We start from the raw sequence: 15,294 nt of genomic DNA, 5'->3' as shown, positions 1-15,294 counted from the left end.
GTAACTCCCAGTCCTTACAACCAAAAACTTCGAGTGCCCACAGTCCGTCTGCAGAACCCACCACCTGCAGGCTGTAGGGAACAGGGACGTGCTTTCCTCAGAGACGCACAGGGGTTGGATCTCAGCCCCCTGCCTTGTTCAGAGCATGACCCCCTGCTGCAATCAGATACTGGTATATATGCCAATCACCCCTGCCCCTCTAAGACTGTAGGACAGAGCCTGTACCACACACTTGATGATCAACTACCTGGAAACCTGAGCTGAATTCATACAAGAAAACTGAATGGACTCCTAGACTGATATACCTGATAACAGCTCTAGCCATCTGGGGATAGGAATATCAGAGCTCCAAAGGTGAAAATAATCAACCTAGCTCACTCAAGCAACCCACCTAGGTATACCAAAACAAAAAAAGCAAGAAGCTACGACACAGTAAACAAGCATAAACTAATACAATAACTTATAGATGGCTCAGAGACAACAGTCGAGACACATAAAGAAACAAACCATGATCACCTCAACAGGCTCTCAAAACAAAGAATCCAGGGATCTTCTAGATGAAAATGCATTCCTGGAATTACCAGAGCCAGAATACAAAAGTTTAATATACAGAACGCTTCAAGACGTCAGGAAGGAAATGAAGCAATATGCAGAACAAGCCAAGGAACACACAGATAAAGCAACTGAAGAAATTAGAAAGATTATTCAGGAACATAATGAAAAGTTTAATAAGCTGGAAAAATCCACAGACAGCAATCAGAAATTCAGAAGATTAACAATAAAATTATAGAAATAGACAACTCGATAGACAGTCGGAGAAGGAGAATTGAGCAAGTAGAAGCCAAAATCTCTGAACTCAAAGATAAATCACTTGGCACTAATATATTTGAAGAAAAATCAGATGAAAGAATATAAAAAAATGAAGAAAACTTAAGAATCATGTGGGACTCTATCAAGAGAAATAACCTACGAGTGATTGGAATACCAGAACAGGGAGGGATAACGGAAAACACAGAGAAAATTGTTGAAGATTTGTTGGCAGAAAACTTCCCTGATATCATGAAAGATGAGAAGATATCTATCCAAGGTATTCATCGAACTCCACAAAAGGTAGATCTTAAAAGAAAGTTACCAAGACATATTAAAAACAAACTTGCCGAAACCAAAGATAAAGAGAGAATTTTAAGAGCAGCGAGGGATAAATGAAAAAATCACCTACAAAGGAGAGCCAATAAGAATAAGCTCGGACTACTCAGCAGAAACCATGCAGGCAAGAAGACAATGGGATGACATGTTTAAAAAATTGAAGGAAAAAAATTGTCTGCCAAGAATCATATATCTAGCAAAACTCTTAAATATGAAGGTGAAATTAAGACATTTCCAGATAAACACAAGTTTAGGGAATTTGTAAAAACCAAACCAAAACTACAAGAAATACTAAAGGGAGTTCTTTGGTTAGAAAATCAATAACATCAGGTATCAACCCAAGACTAGAACACTGGGCAGAGCAACCAAAAGTCAACCCAGACAGGGAAATCCAAAAAAAAAAAAAAAAAAGGCAAGATTATAAAAACAAAACAAAAGCTCAAAACAGGGTAACAGCAATGTTATTATATAAAAGAAGACAACATTAAAATAATAAAGAGGGACTAAAAAATGTAATCATAGACCTTCCATATGGAGAGGAACATACCGCGATGCAAAGAAATAAAAGTTAGGTTTATATTTAGAAAAATAGGGGTAAATAATAAGGTAACCACAAAAGAGACAAACTATCCTACTCATCAAAATAAAATACAAGACTCAGCAGAAACAAAATCAACAACAACAAATATGAGGAAAGGACAATATATAAAGATAATCTACTCAGCACATAAAATTATGTGGGAAAAAGAAACTGTCAACAACCCACAAAAAAGGACATCAAAATGATAGCACTAAATTCATACCTATCCATAATTACCCTGAATGTAAATGGGCTAAATGCACCAATAAAGAGACAGAGAGTGGCAGAATGGATTAAAAAAACAAGATCCGTCTATATGCTGCCTACAAGAGACACACCTTAGACTTAGAGACACAAACAAACTAAAACTCAAAGGATGGGAAAAAATATATCAAGCAAACAACAATCAAAAAAGAGCAGGAGTGGCAATATTAATTTCTGACAAAATAGACTTTAAAGTTAAATCCATCAGAAAGGATAAGGAAGGACACTATATAATGGTTAAAGGGACAATATACCAAGAAGATATAACCATATTAAATATTTATGCACCCAATGACAGGGCTGCAAGATACATGAAACAAACTGTATCAGCATTGAAAAGTGAGATAGACAGCTCCACAATAATAGTAGGAGACTTCAACACACCATTTTCGGTGAAGGACAGGACATCCAGAAAACAGCTCAATAAAGACACAGAAGATCTAAATGACACAATCAACCAACTTGATCTCATAGACATATACAGAACACTCCACCCAACAGCAACCACGGATACTATCTTTTCTAGTACACATGGAACATTCTCTAGAATAGACCACATATTAGGTCATAAAGGAAGCCTTAGCAGAATCCAAAACATTGAAATATTACAAAGCATCTTCTCTAACCCTAAGGCCATAAAAGTAGAAATCAACAGCAGAAAAAGCAGGGAAAAGAAATCAAACACTTGGAAACTGAACAATATCCTGCTCAAAAAAGACTGGATTATAGAAGACATTAAGGACGGAATAAAGAAATTCATAGAATCTAACGAGATGAAAACACTACCTATCAGAACCTTTGGGACACAACAAAAGTGGTGCTCAGAGGCCAATTTATATCAATAAACGCACACATCCAAAAAGAAGAAAAGGCCAAAAACAAAGAATTATCCCTAAAACTTGAACAAACAGAAAGAGAGCAACACCACCAAAAAAAAAAAAAAAAAAAAACCCAGAGGCACCGGAAGAAAACAAATAATAAAAATTAGAGCAGAACTAAATGAAACAGAAAAACAATTGAAAGAATTAACAAGACCAAAAGCTGGTTCTCTGAAAAAAATCAACAAAATTAATAAAACCACTGGCCAAATTGACAAAAGAAAAACAGGAGAGGAAGGAAATAACCCAAATAAGAAATGAGATGGGTGACATTACAAAACAGACCCAACTGAAATTAAAAGAATCATATCAGATTACTATGAAAAATTGTACTCTAACAAATTTGAAAACCTAGAAGAAATGGATGGATGAATTCCTAGAAATACACTAAGTACCTAAGCTAACACAAACAGAGGTAGAACATCTAAATAGACCCATAACAAAAGAAGAGACTGAAAAGGTAATCAAAAAACTCCCAAGAACAAAAAAAAAACCCTGGCCTGGATGGCTTCACTGCAGGGTTCTACCAAACTTTCAGAGAAGAGTTAACACCACTACTACTAAAGGTATTTCAGAGCATAGAAAAGAACGGAATACTACCAAATCATTCTGTGAAGCCACCATATCCCTGATACCAAAACCAGATAAAGACACCACAAGAAAAGAAAATTATAGACCTATATCCCTCATGAACATAGAGGCAAGAATCCTCAACAAAATTCTAGCCAATAGAATTCAACAACATATCAAGAAAATAATTCACCAGGACCAAGTGGTATTCATACCAGGTATGCAGGGATGGTTCAACATTAGAAAAACAATTAATGTAATCCACCACATAAATAAAACAAAAGACAAGAATCACATGATTTTATCAATTGATGCAGAAAAGGCATTTGACAAAGTTCAACACCCATTCACGATAAAAACTCTCAGAAAAACAGGAATAGACGGGAAATTCCTCAACATAATAAAGGGTATTTATACAAAGCCAACAGCCAACATCACCCTAAACGGAGAGAGCCTGAAGTAAAATTATCTCTATTTGCAGATGACATGATCTTATAGACAGAAAACCCTAAGGAATCCTCCAGAAAACTACTGAAACTAATAGAAGAGTTCAGCAGAGTATCGGGATACAAGATAAACATACAAAAATCAGTTGGATTCCTCTACACCAACAAAAAGAACATCGAAGAGGAAATCACCAAATCAATGCCATTTACAGTAGCCCCCAGGAAGATAAAATACTTAGGAATAAATCTTACCAGAGATGTAAAAGACTTATACAAATAAAACTACAGTACACTGCTGCAAGAAACCAAAAGAGACTTACATAAGTGGAAAAACATAACTTGCTCATGGATAGGTAGACTTAACATTACAAAAATGTCTATTCTACCAAAAACGATCTATACATTTAATACAATTCCGATCCAAATCGCAACGACATTCTTTAATGAGATGGAGAAACAAATCACCAAATTCATATGGAAGGGAAAGAGGCCCCGGATAAATAAGGCATTACTGAAAAAGAAGAAGAAAGTGGGAGGCCTCACTCTACCTGATTTTAGAACTTATTACTCCACCACAGTAGCCACAACAGCCTGGTACTGGTACAACAACAGATACATAGACCAATGGAACAGAATTGAGAATCCAGGCATAAATCCATCCACAAATAAGCAGTTGATCAAAGGCCCCAAAACAGTTAAACGGGGGAAAAGACAGTCTTTTTAACAAATGGTGCTGGCATACCTGGATATCCATCTGCAAAAAAATGAAAGACTACCTACAGACTGGGAAAAAGTTTTTAGCTATGACATTTCCAATCAGTGCCTGATCTCTAAAATCTAAATGATACTGCAAAAACTCAACTACAAAAAGACAGATAACCCAATTAAAAAATGGGCAAAAGATAGGAATAGACACTTCACTAAAGAAAACATTCAGGCAGCTAACAGATATATGAGGAAATGTTTATGATCATTAGCCATTAGAGAAATGCAAATCAAAACTACAATGAGATTTCATCTCACTCCAACAAGGCTGGCACTAATCCAAAAAACACAAAATAATAAATCTTGGAAAGGCTGTGGAGAGATTGGAACACTTATACACTGCTGGTGGGAATGTCAAATGGTACAAGCACTTTGGAAATCAATTTGACGCTTCATTAGAAAGCTAGAAATAGAACTACCATACGATCCAGCAATCCCACTCCTCAGAATATATCCTGGAGAAATAAAAGCCTTTACACAAACAGATATATGCACACCCATGTTTATTGCAGCAGTGTTTACAATAGCAAAAAGATGGAAGCAACAAAGGTGCCCATCAATGGATGGATGAATGGATAAATGGATGAATGGATAAATAAATTATGGTATATTCACACAATGGAATACTACGCATCAATAAAGAACAGTGAGGAATCTGTGAAACATTTCATAACATGGAGGAACCTGGAAGGCATTATGCTGAGTGAAATTAGTCAGTTGCAGAAGGACAAATATCATATAAGACCACTATTATAAGAACTCGAGAAATAGTTTAAGCCAAGAAGAAAACATTCTTTTGTTGTTACCAGAGGGTGGAGGGATGGAGGGTGGGAAAGGGGTATTCACTAATTAGATAGTAGATAAGAACTACTTTAGGTGAAGGGAAAGACAGCACACAATACAGGGGAGGTCAGCACAACTGGACTAAGCCAAAAGCAAAGAAGTTTCCTGAATAAACTGAATGCTTCGAAAGCCAGTGTAGGAGGGGCAGGGGTTTGGGGACCATGATTTCAGGGGAAATCTAAGTCAATTGGCATAATAAAACCTGTTAAGAAAAAATTCTGCATCCCACTTTGAAGAGTGGTGTCTGGGGTCTTAAACACTAGCAAGCAGCCATCTAAGATGCATCAATGAGTCTCAACCCACCTGGATCAAAGGAGAATGAAGAACACCAAGGACACAGGGTACTTATGAGCCCAAGAGACAGAAAGGGCCACATGAACCAGAGACTACATCATCCTGAAACCAGAAGAACTAGACGGTGCCCAGCTACGACCGATGACTGCCCTGACAGGGAACACAACAGAGAACTCCTGAGGGAGCAGGAGAACAGTGGGATGCAGACCCCAAATTCTCATAAAAAGACCAGACTTAATGGTCTGACTGAGACTAGAAGGACCCCGGTGGTCATGGTCCCCAGACCTACTGTTGGCCCAGGACAAGAACCATTTCCAAAGCCAACTCTTCATACATGGATTGAACTGGACAATGGGTTGGAGAGGGATGCTCGTGAGGAGTGAGCTTCTTGGATTAGGTGGACACTTGAGACTATGCTGGCATCTCCTACCTGGAGGGGAGATGAGAGGGTAGAGGGGGTTAGAAGCTGGCGAAATGGACACAAGAAGAGAGACTAGAGGAAGGAAGCGAGCGGGCCGTCTCATTAGGGGGAGAGTAATAGGGAGTATGTAGCAAAGTGTATATAAGCTTTTGTGTGAGAGACTGACTTGATTTGTAAACTTTCACTTAAAGCACAATAAAAATTATTTTAAAAAATTATGCTAAGTGAAAGAAGCCCATTATAAAAGGCCACATATTGTATGATTCCATTTGTATGAAAACCCAGGATAGGCAAATCCATAGAAAGTGGATCTGTGGTTGCCAAGGGTTTAGGGAGGGAAGAATGGGGAGTGACTGCCAATGAGTATGGGGTTTCTTTTTGGAATGATGATGTTCTGAAATTACAGTGGTGATGGCTGCAGAAATTCTGTGAATATACTAAAAGCCACTGAATAAACAAAAAACCCAAACCCGTTGCCACTGAGTCCATTCTGACTCAGTGACCCTATAGGACAGGGTAGAACTGCCCCATAAGGTTTTCAAGAAGCGCCTGGCGGATTCAAACTGCTAACCTTTTCGTTAGCAGCCCTGGCACTTAACAACTACACCACCAAGGTTTCCACTGAATAAAAAAAAAAATAATAGTATACTTTAAAAGGTTAAGTTTTATGGTATATAAGTTATATCTCAATCTTTTGAAAAAAGAGGCAAATGTTTTGTTATCTATATATTTACCAAAATAAAACATATATATATTATAAAAGAATGGGAGATCTAGGATATGTCACAATCCTGTATGACAAATCTCTTACACTCCACAATATAAAACCTGATCAACATATGATCAGCATCAATAGTAGCACCTTAAATTATGTTCAGTAAACTGTTTGCTAAAGTAAGATCTCAAATGTCAGGAGATTTGATAAAAGTTAAAATTTAAGAGCCAATAATTTCTTCTTTCATTCAATTATTAATTCATTCCATATATATTTACCAAAACAAACCTGCTACCATCAAGTCAATTCCAATTCACTGTGACCCTAGGTGACACAGTTTGCACTTGACTACGAACCTAAAAGGTGGTGGTTAGAACCCACCCAGCAGTGCCACAGAAGAAATGCCTGGTGATCCGTTTCTATAAAGATTATAGTCAAGAAAACCCTATGGAAACAGATACATGAGAAAATGCTCTCGATCATTAGCCATTAGAGAAATGCAAATTAAAACTACGATGAGATTCCATCTCACACCAGCAAGGCTGGCATTAATCCAAAAAACACAAAATAATAAATGTTGGAGAGGCTGCGGAGAGATTGGAACTCTCATACACTGCTGGTGGGAATGTAAAATGGTACAACCACTTTGGAAATCTATCTGGCGTTATCTTAAACAGTTAGAAATAGAACTACCATACAACCCAGAAATCCCACTCCTCGGAATATACCCTAGAGATACAAGAGCCTTCATACAAACAGATATATGCACACCCATGTTTATTGCAGCTCTGTTTACAATAGCAAAAAGTTGGAAGCAACCAAGGTGTCCATCAACGGATGAATGGGTAAATAAATTGTGGTATATTCACACAATGGAATACTACGCATCGATAAAGAACAGTGACGAATCTCTGAAACATTTCATAACATGGAGGAACCTGGAAGGCATTATGCTGAGCGAAATGAGTCAGAGGCAAAAGGACAAATATTGTATAAGACCACTATTATAAGATCTTGAGAAATAGTAAACCTGAGAAGAACACATACTTTTGTGGTTACGAGGGGGGGAGGGAGGGAGGGTGGGAGAGGGTTTTTTTATTGATTAATCAGTAGATAAGAACTGCTTTAGGTGAAGGGAAAGACAACACTCAATACATGGAAGGTCAGCTCAATTGGACTGGACCAAAAGCAAAGAAGTTTCCGGGATAAAATGAATGCTTCAAAGCTCAGCGGAGCAAGCGCGGGGGTCTGGGGAACATGGTTTGCGGGGACTTCTAAGTCAATTGGCAAAATAATTCTATTATGAAATCATTCTGCATCCCACTTTGAAATGTGGCGTCTGGGGTCTTAAATGCTAACAAGCAGCCATCTAAGATGCAGCAATTGGTCTCAACCCACCTGGAGCAAAGGAAAATGAAGAACACCAAGCCCACATGACAACTAAGAGCCCAAGAGACAGAAAGGGCCACATGAACCAGAGACCTACATCATCCTGAGACCAGAAGAACTAGTTGGTGCCCGGCCACAATCGATGACTGCCCTGACAGGGAGCTCAGCAGAGGACCCCTGAGGGAGCAGGAGAGCAGTGGGATGCAGACCCCAAATTCTCATAAGAAGACCAAACTTAATGGTCTGACTGAGACTGGAGGAATCCCGGCGGTCATGCTCTCCAGACCTTCTGTTGACACAGGACAGGAACCATCCCTGAAGACAACTCATCAGACATGAAAGGGACTGGTCAGCGGGTGGGAGAGAGACGCTGATGAAGAGTGAGCTAATTATATCAGGTGTACACTTGAGATTGTGTTGGCAACTCTTGTCTGGAGGGGGGATGGGAGGATAGAGAGAGGGGAAGCCGGCAAAATTGTCAAGAAAGGAGAGACTGAAAGGGCTGACTCAAGACGGGGAGAGTAAGTGGGAGTAGGGAGTGAGATGTATGTAAACTTATATGTGACAGACTGATTGGATTTGTAAACGTTCACTTGAAGCTTAATAAAAGTTATTATAAAAAAAAAAAAAAAAACCCTATGGAGCAGTTCTACTCTGTAGCACATGGGGTTGCCATGAATACATATCTAACAAGTGCTTAGTATGTGCCAGATTTGCATTGTGTTAGTTGCTTGGGGAGATATAAAGATAAAATTGATGAGACCCCTGCACTCAAACCATGGCTTGCTCACCAAGAACTATGGCATCACATGCCAAGTGTAAACAAGTCATGGATTCAGATAAAACGGTAATTTCATTCAGGAGAGGAGGTGGTACTTCCAGTTGAGCAGATAACTGGCTTCATACAGGATGAAAGGAGGTAGCATTCAAACCAGGCCTTGAAGTACGTTGTATTTTGGAGATGTGACAATATGGACGGTGGGGTGGGGTACAGGGTGATTTAAGAAGATACCATGACCAGGATCAACTACCCAGAGTCAAGAGTGGTGAGCTGTTCAATTTGGCTAGACCAACAGTTCATGAAATGAGAGCTTTAAGAAGGTATGAATGAAGAAAATACAATCTAGACAGATTGAGAAAGTTTTGAAATTTTGGCTGAGCGGCAATCTTATTGTGTATGCATTGGGAAGTCTTAAAGTTTTCTAAGAAGTGAGGTGACAAAGCTGTGTTTAGGGAGATTCTTCTGATTGCTGAGTATGAAATGAGAGCCTGGGGGCAAGACCAGTGAGAAGGCCATTGCCATAGTTTAACGGAGAGGTAACGAAGGCAGAGGAAGTATAATGATGAAGACAGATGGAAGCTCTAGATTCAGAGCTCACAGGATCTTGAAACTACTTGTATATAGAAACACAGGAGAGAGTGGATCAAGGTAAAAATGAAGTTCTGGTGGCACCATTAGCTGAAATTAGAAACACAGGCAGAAAAGTAGAACGGAGGCTTATTTTTGCTTGGAGTTTGAGGTGAAACAGAGAAAATCAAGTGGAAATGATTACCAGCAAGATGAAAGAAGAGATTAGAACTTGAAGAGAGGAGTCTGGGCTAGAAATACCCGTCTTGGAGTCACCAGTATAAGAGTAGTAATTGAAGCCACAAAAAATACAATTGATAAAATATAAAGAGAGTAGACAAAGGAGTTATCCTTTGGAATACCTACATATAGGGATCAGGAGGAGAGGTATCGAGAAGCCTTGATCAGAGAAGTCCTTAATAGAACTTCAAGAGCACAACAACCTGGAGAAGTAGTAGGGAGGGGACAATGGCCTTAGAGAATTCAAGGACCATTGGTTTGGTAATGAAGGTCAATGGTACCTTTGATTCTTGCAGGTTTGGTAGAATGGTTAATGTACAATCCAGATGACAGGGAAGTATGGAATAAATGGAAGGGAGAGTACAGACTTGTTTTTGTTGTTAGGTGCCATCGAGTTGGTTCTGACTCATAGCGACCCTATGCACAACAGAACAAAACAATACCCGGTCCTGAGCCATCCTTACAATCGTTGTTATCCTTGAGCTCCTTGCTGCAGCCACTGCGTCAATCCACCTCATTTAGGGTCTTCCTCTTTTCCGCTGACCCTGTACTCTGCCAAGCATGATGTCCTTCTCCAGGGACTGATCCCTCCTGACAACATGTCCAAAGTATTTAAGATGCAGTCTTGTCATCCTTGCTTCTAAGGAGCATTCTGGTTGTACTTCTAAGACAGATTTATTCGTTCTTTTGGCAGTCCATGGTATATTCAATATTCTTCGCCAGCACCACAATTCAAAGGCATCAATTCTTCTTCCGTCTTCCTTATTCATTGTCCAGCTTTCATATGCGTATGATGCGATTGAAAATACCATGGCTTGGGTCAGGCACACCTTAGTCTTCAAGGTGACATCTTTGCTCTTCAACACTTTAAAGAGGTCCTTTGTAGCAGATTTACCGAACGCAATGTGTCTTTTGATTTCTTGACTGCTGCTTCCATGGCAGTTGATTGTGGATCCAAGTAAAATGAAATCCTCGACAACTTCAATCTTTTCTCCATTTATCATGATGTTGCTCATTCGTCCAGTTGCGAGGATTTTTGCTTTCTTTATGTTGAGGTGCAATCCATACTGAAGGCTGTGGTCTTCGATCTTCATGAGTAAGTACTTCAAGACGTCTTCACTTTCAGCAAGCAAGGTTGTGTCATCTGCATAATGCAGATTGTTAACGAGTCTTCCTCCAATCCTGATGCCCTGTTCTTCTTCATATAGTCCAGCTTCTCGTACCATTTCCTCAGCATACAGATTGAATAGGTATGGTGAAAGAATACAACCCTGACGTGCACCTTTCCTGATTTTAACCAATTGGTATCCCCTTGTTCTGTTCAAACAACTGCCTCTTGATCTATGTACAGGCTCCTCATGAGCACAATTAAGTCTTCTGGAATTCCCATTCTTTGCAATGTTATCCATAATTTGTTATGATCCACACAGTTGAATGCCTTTGCATAGTCAATAAAACACAGGTAAACATCCTTCTGGTATTCTCTGCTTTCAGTCAGGATCCATCTGACATCAGCAATGATATCCCTGGTTCCACATCCTCTTCTGAACCTGGCCTGAATTTCTGGCAGTTCCCTGTCGATATACTGCTGCAGCCACTTTTGAATGATCTTCAGCAAAATTTTGCTTCCGTGTGATATTAATGATATTGCTCTATAATTTCCACATTTGGTTGGATCACCTTTCTTGGGAATAGGTATAAATGTGGATCTCTTGCAGTCAGTTGGCCAGGAAGCTGTCTTCCAGATTTCCTGGCATAGACGAGTGAGCACCTCCACCACTGTATCTGTTTGTTGAAACATCTCAATCGATAATTCCATCAATTCCTGTAGCCTTATTTTTCGCCAATGCCTTCAGAGCAGCTTGGACTTCTTCCTTCAGTACTATTGGTTCCTGATCATATGCCACCTCTTGAAATGGTTGAACATCGACTAATTCTTTTTGGTATAATGACTCTCTGTATTCCTTCTCTCTTCTTTTGATGTTTCCTGCATTGTTTAATATTTTTCCCATAGAATCCTTCACTATTGCAACTCGAGGCTTGAATTTTTTCTTCAGTTCTCTCAGCTTGAGAAATGCCAAGCGTGTTCTTCTCTTTTGGTTTTCCATCTCCAGCTCTTTGCACGTCATTATAATACTTCACTTTGTCTTCTCGAGATGCCCTTTGAAATCTTCAGTTCTTTTACTTCATCAATTCTTCCTTTTGCTTTAGTTGCTCAACGTTCAAGAGCAAGTTTGAGTTTCCTCTGACATCCATCTTGGTCTTTTCTTTCTTTCCTGTCTTTTCAATGACCTCTTGTTTTCTTCATGTGTGATGTCCTTGATGTCATTCCACAACTTGTCTGGTCTTCAGTCACTAGTGTTCAATGCGTCAAATCTATTCTTCAGATGGTCTCTAAATTCAGGTGGGATATACTCGAGGTCATATTTTGGCTCTCGTGGATTTGCTCTGATTTTCTTCTGTTTCAGTTTGAACTTGCATATGAGCAATTGATGGTCTGTTCCACAGTCAGCCCCTGGCCTTGTTCTAATAGATGATATTGAGCTTTTCCATCATGTCTTTCCAGAAATGAGGTCAATTTGATTTCGAGTACAGACTAGTCTTATAAAAAGTTTACATAGGACAATGGCTTGAAGGAGAGGGACTTTATTTGATGGAGAAGGCAGAGCTTGTTTTTAGACTGAAGGAAAGGCTAGAAGAGAAAGGAAGACGCTAAAGATACAAGAGAGCTGAAATAATAGATGGACCAAAGTCTGGGGAATTGGCAGAAAGGAATGGGAGATCAAAAGCAAGAGTGGAAGTGTTAGTTTTGAAGAGGAGGGATACGTCATTCTCTGGAACAGAAAAAAGAAATGTGACAATGGAGACAAATGAAGGGAGCTCATATTATATTTGTGTAAGAGCTTGGTTTGTCTCTCTTCTTTAATCTGTAAATGTACAACAAAGTAGAGATAGGTGAAGAAAGTCTTTACCACCTTGACTTCTGGAGTTAAATATGTCATTTCTAGTTGTAAAAAGAACCCATCAATTTTTAGTATGGATCCTTTTTTTAAAATTATTTCTATGCTTCATGTTTAGTTTAGTGAATAAACAATGCATAAACAGGGACACAAACAACAAAGTCACCAAAATGAAAATTTAAATGGCCATTAAACAAGAAGAGATGCTAACACTGCAATAATCAAGAGTTAATTAAAACAAGTTATCTTTTTTTCTCCCAACTGATTTACAAAGATTCCATACCAATGGTGGTATGGAATACAGGCACTTACTACACTGCTGATGGAGGTGTAAGTTGATGGAACCATTTTGGAGGACAGTTTGGCAAGATGCCTCAATAACTAGACTGTTTTGGACTCACATTTAAACACTTAAACTTTAGACCAGGAAACTCTATTTCTAAGATTTTATCCTAAGGTAAAACAGGTAGGGAAGATGTTTCTTAAAGTATTGTTTAAAATAGTTAAAAACCGTGAACAACTTAAATATCACATAGAGACATATGCGTATGGACATGACCATACGAATGAAAAGAGAGAACAGTATTATATTATGCCACTTATATTTAAAACAAATTGTGTTTATGTATACTAAACAGACTGAACTTTTTGTAATAGATTTTTTAAAAATAATTTTTATTGTGCTTTAAGTGAAAGTTTACAAATCAAGTCAGTCTGTCACATATAAGCTTATATACACCTTACTACATACTCCCATTTACTCTCCCCCTAATCAGTCAGCCCACTCCCTTCTTCCAGTCTCTCCTTTCGTGACCGTTTTGCCAGTTTCTAACCTTCTCTACCCTCCCATCTCCCCTCCAGACTGGAGATGCCAATACAGTCTCAAGTGTCCACCTGATACAAGTAGCTCACTCTTCATCAGCATCTCTCTCCAGCCCATTGTCCAGTCCCTTCCATGTCTGATGAGTTGTCTTTGGGAATGGTTCCTGTCCTGGGCCAACAGGTTTGGGGACCATGACCACCGGGGTCCTTCTAGTCTCAGTCAGACCATTAAGTCTGGTCTTTTTATGAGAATTTGGGGTCTGCATCCCACTGATCTCCTGCTCCCTCAGGAGTTCTCTGTTGTGCTCCCTGTCAGGGCAGTCATCGGTTGTGGCCAGGTACCACCTAGTTCTTCTGGTCTCAGGATGATGTAAGTCTCTAGTTCACATGACCCTTTCTGTCTCGGGCTCATAGTTATCGTGTGACCTTGGTGTTCTTCATTCTCCTTTGATCCAGGTGGGTTGAGACCAACTGATGCATCTTAGATGGCCGCTTGTTAGCATTTAAGACCCCAGACACCACACTTCAAAATGGGATGCAGAATGTTTTTCATAATAAAGTTTATTATGCCAATTGACTTAGAAGTCCCCTTAAGCCATAGCCCCCAAACCCCCACCCTTGCTCCGCTGACCTTCGAAGCATTCAGTTTATCCAGGAAACTTCTTTGCTTTTGGTCTAGTCCAGTTGAGCTGACCTTCCGTGTATTGAGTATTGTCCTTCCCTTCACCTAAAGTAGTTCTTATCTACTAACTAATCAGTAAATAACCCTCTCCCATCCTCCATCCCTCCCCCCTCTCATAACCACAAAAGAATGTGTTCTTCTCAGTTTATACTATTTCTCAAGGACTTATAATAGTGGTCTTATACAGTATTTGTCCTTTTGCATCTAATTTCACTCAGCATAACGCCTTCCAGGTTCCTCCATGTTATGAAATATTTCACAGATTCGTCACTGTTCTTTATCGATGCGTAGTATTCCATTGTGTGAATGTAGCATAATTTATTTAACTATTCATCTATTGATGGACACCTTGGTTGGTTCCAGCTTTTTGCTATTGTAAACACAGTGCTGCAATAAACATGGGTGTACATATATCTGTTTGTGTAAAGGCTCTTATTTCTCTAGGGTATATTCTGAGGAGTGGAATTTCTGGGTGTGTGGTAGTTCTATTTCTAACTTTTTAAGATAATGCCAGATAGATTTCCAAAGTGGTTGTACCATTTTACATTCCCACCAGCAGTGTATGAGAGTTCCAATCTCTCCGCAGCCCCTCCAACATTTATTATTTTGTGTTTTTTGGATTAATGCCAGCCTTGTTGGAGTGAGATGGAATCTCATTGTAGTTTTAATTTGCATTTCTCTAATGGCTAATGAACGAGAGCATCTTCTCATGTGTCTGCTAGCTGCCTGAATATCTTCTTTAGTGAAGTGTGTGTTCATATCCTTTGCCCACTTCTTGATTGGGTTGTTTGTCTTTTTGTGGTTGAGTTTTGACAGAATCATGTAGATTTTAGAGATCAGGCGCTGGTCAGAGATGTCATAGCTGAAAATTTTTTCCCAATCTGTAGGTGGTCTTTTTACTCTTTTGGTGAAGTCTTTAGATGGGCATAGG

Source organism: Elephas maximus, chromosome 6 (assembly GCF_024166365.1).
Source record: "Elephas maximus indicus isolate mEleMax1 chromosome 6, mEleMax1 primary haplotype, whole genome shotgun sequence".
Lineage (NCBI taxonomy): Eukaryota > Metazoa > Chordata > Mammalia > Proboscidea > Elephantidae > Elephas > Elephas maximus.
Note: the sequence above shows the minus strand (reverse complement) of the source record.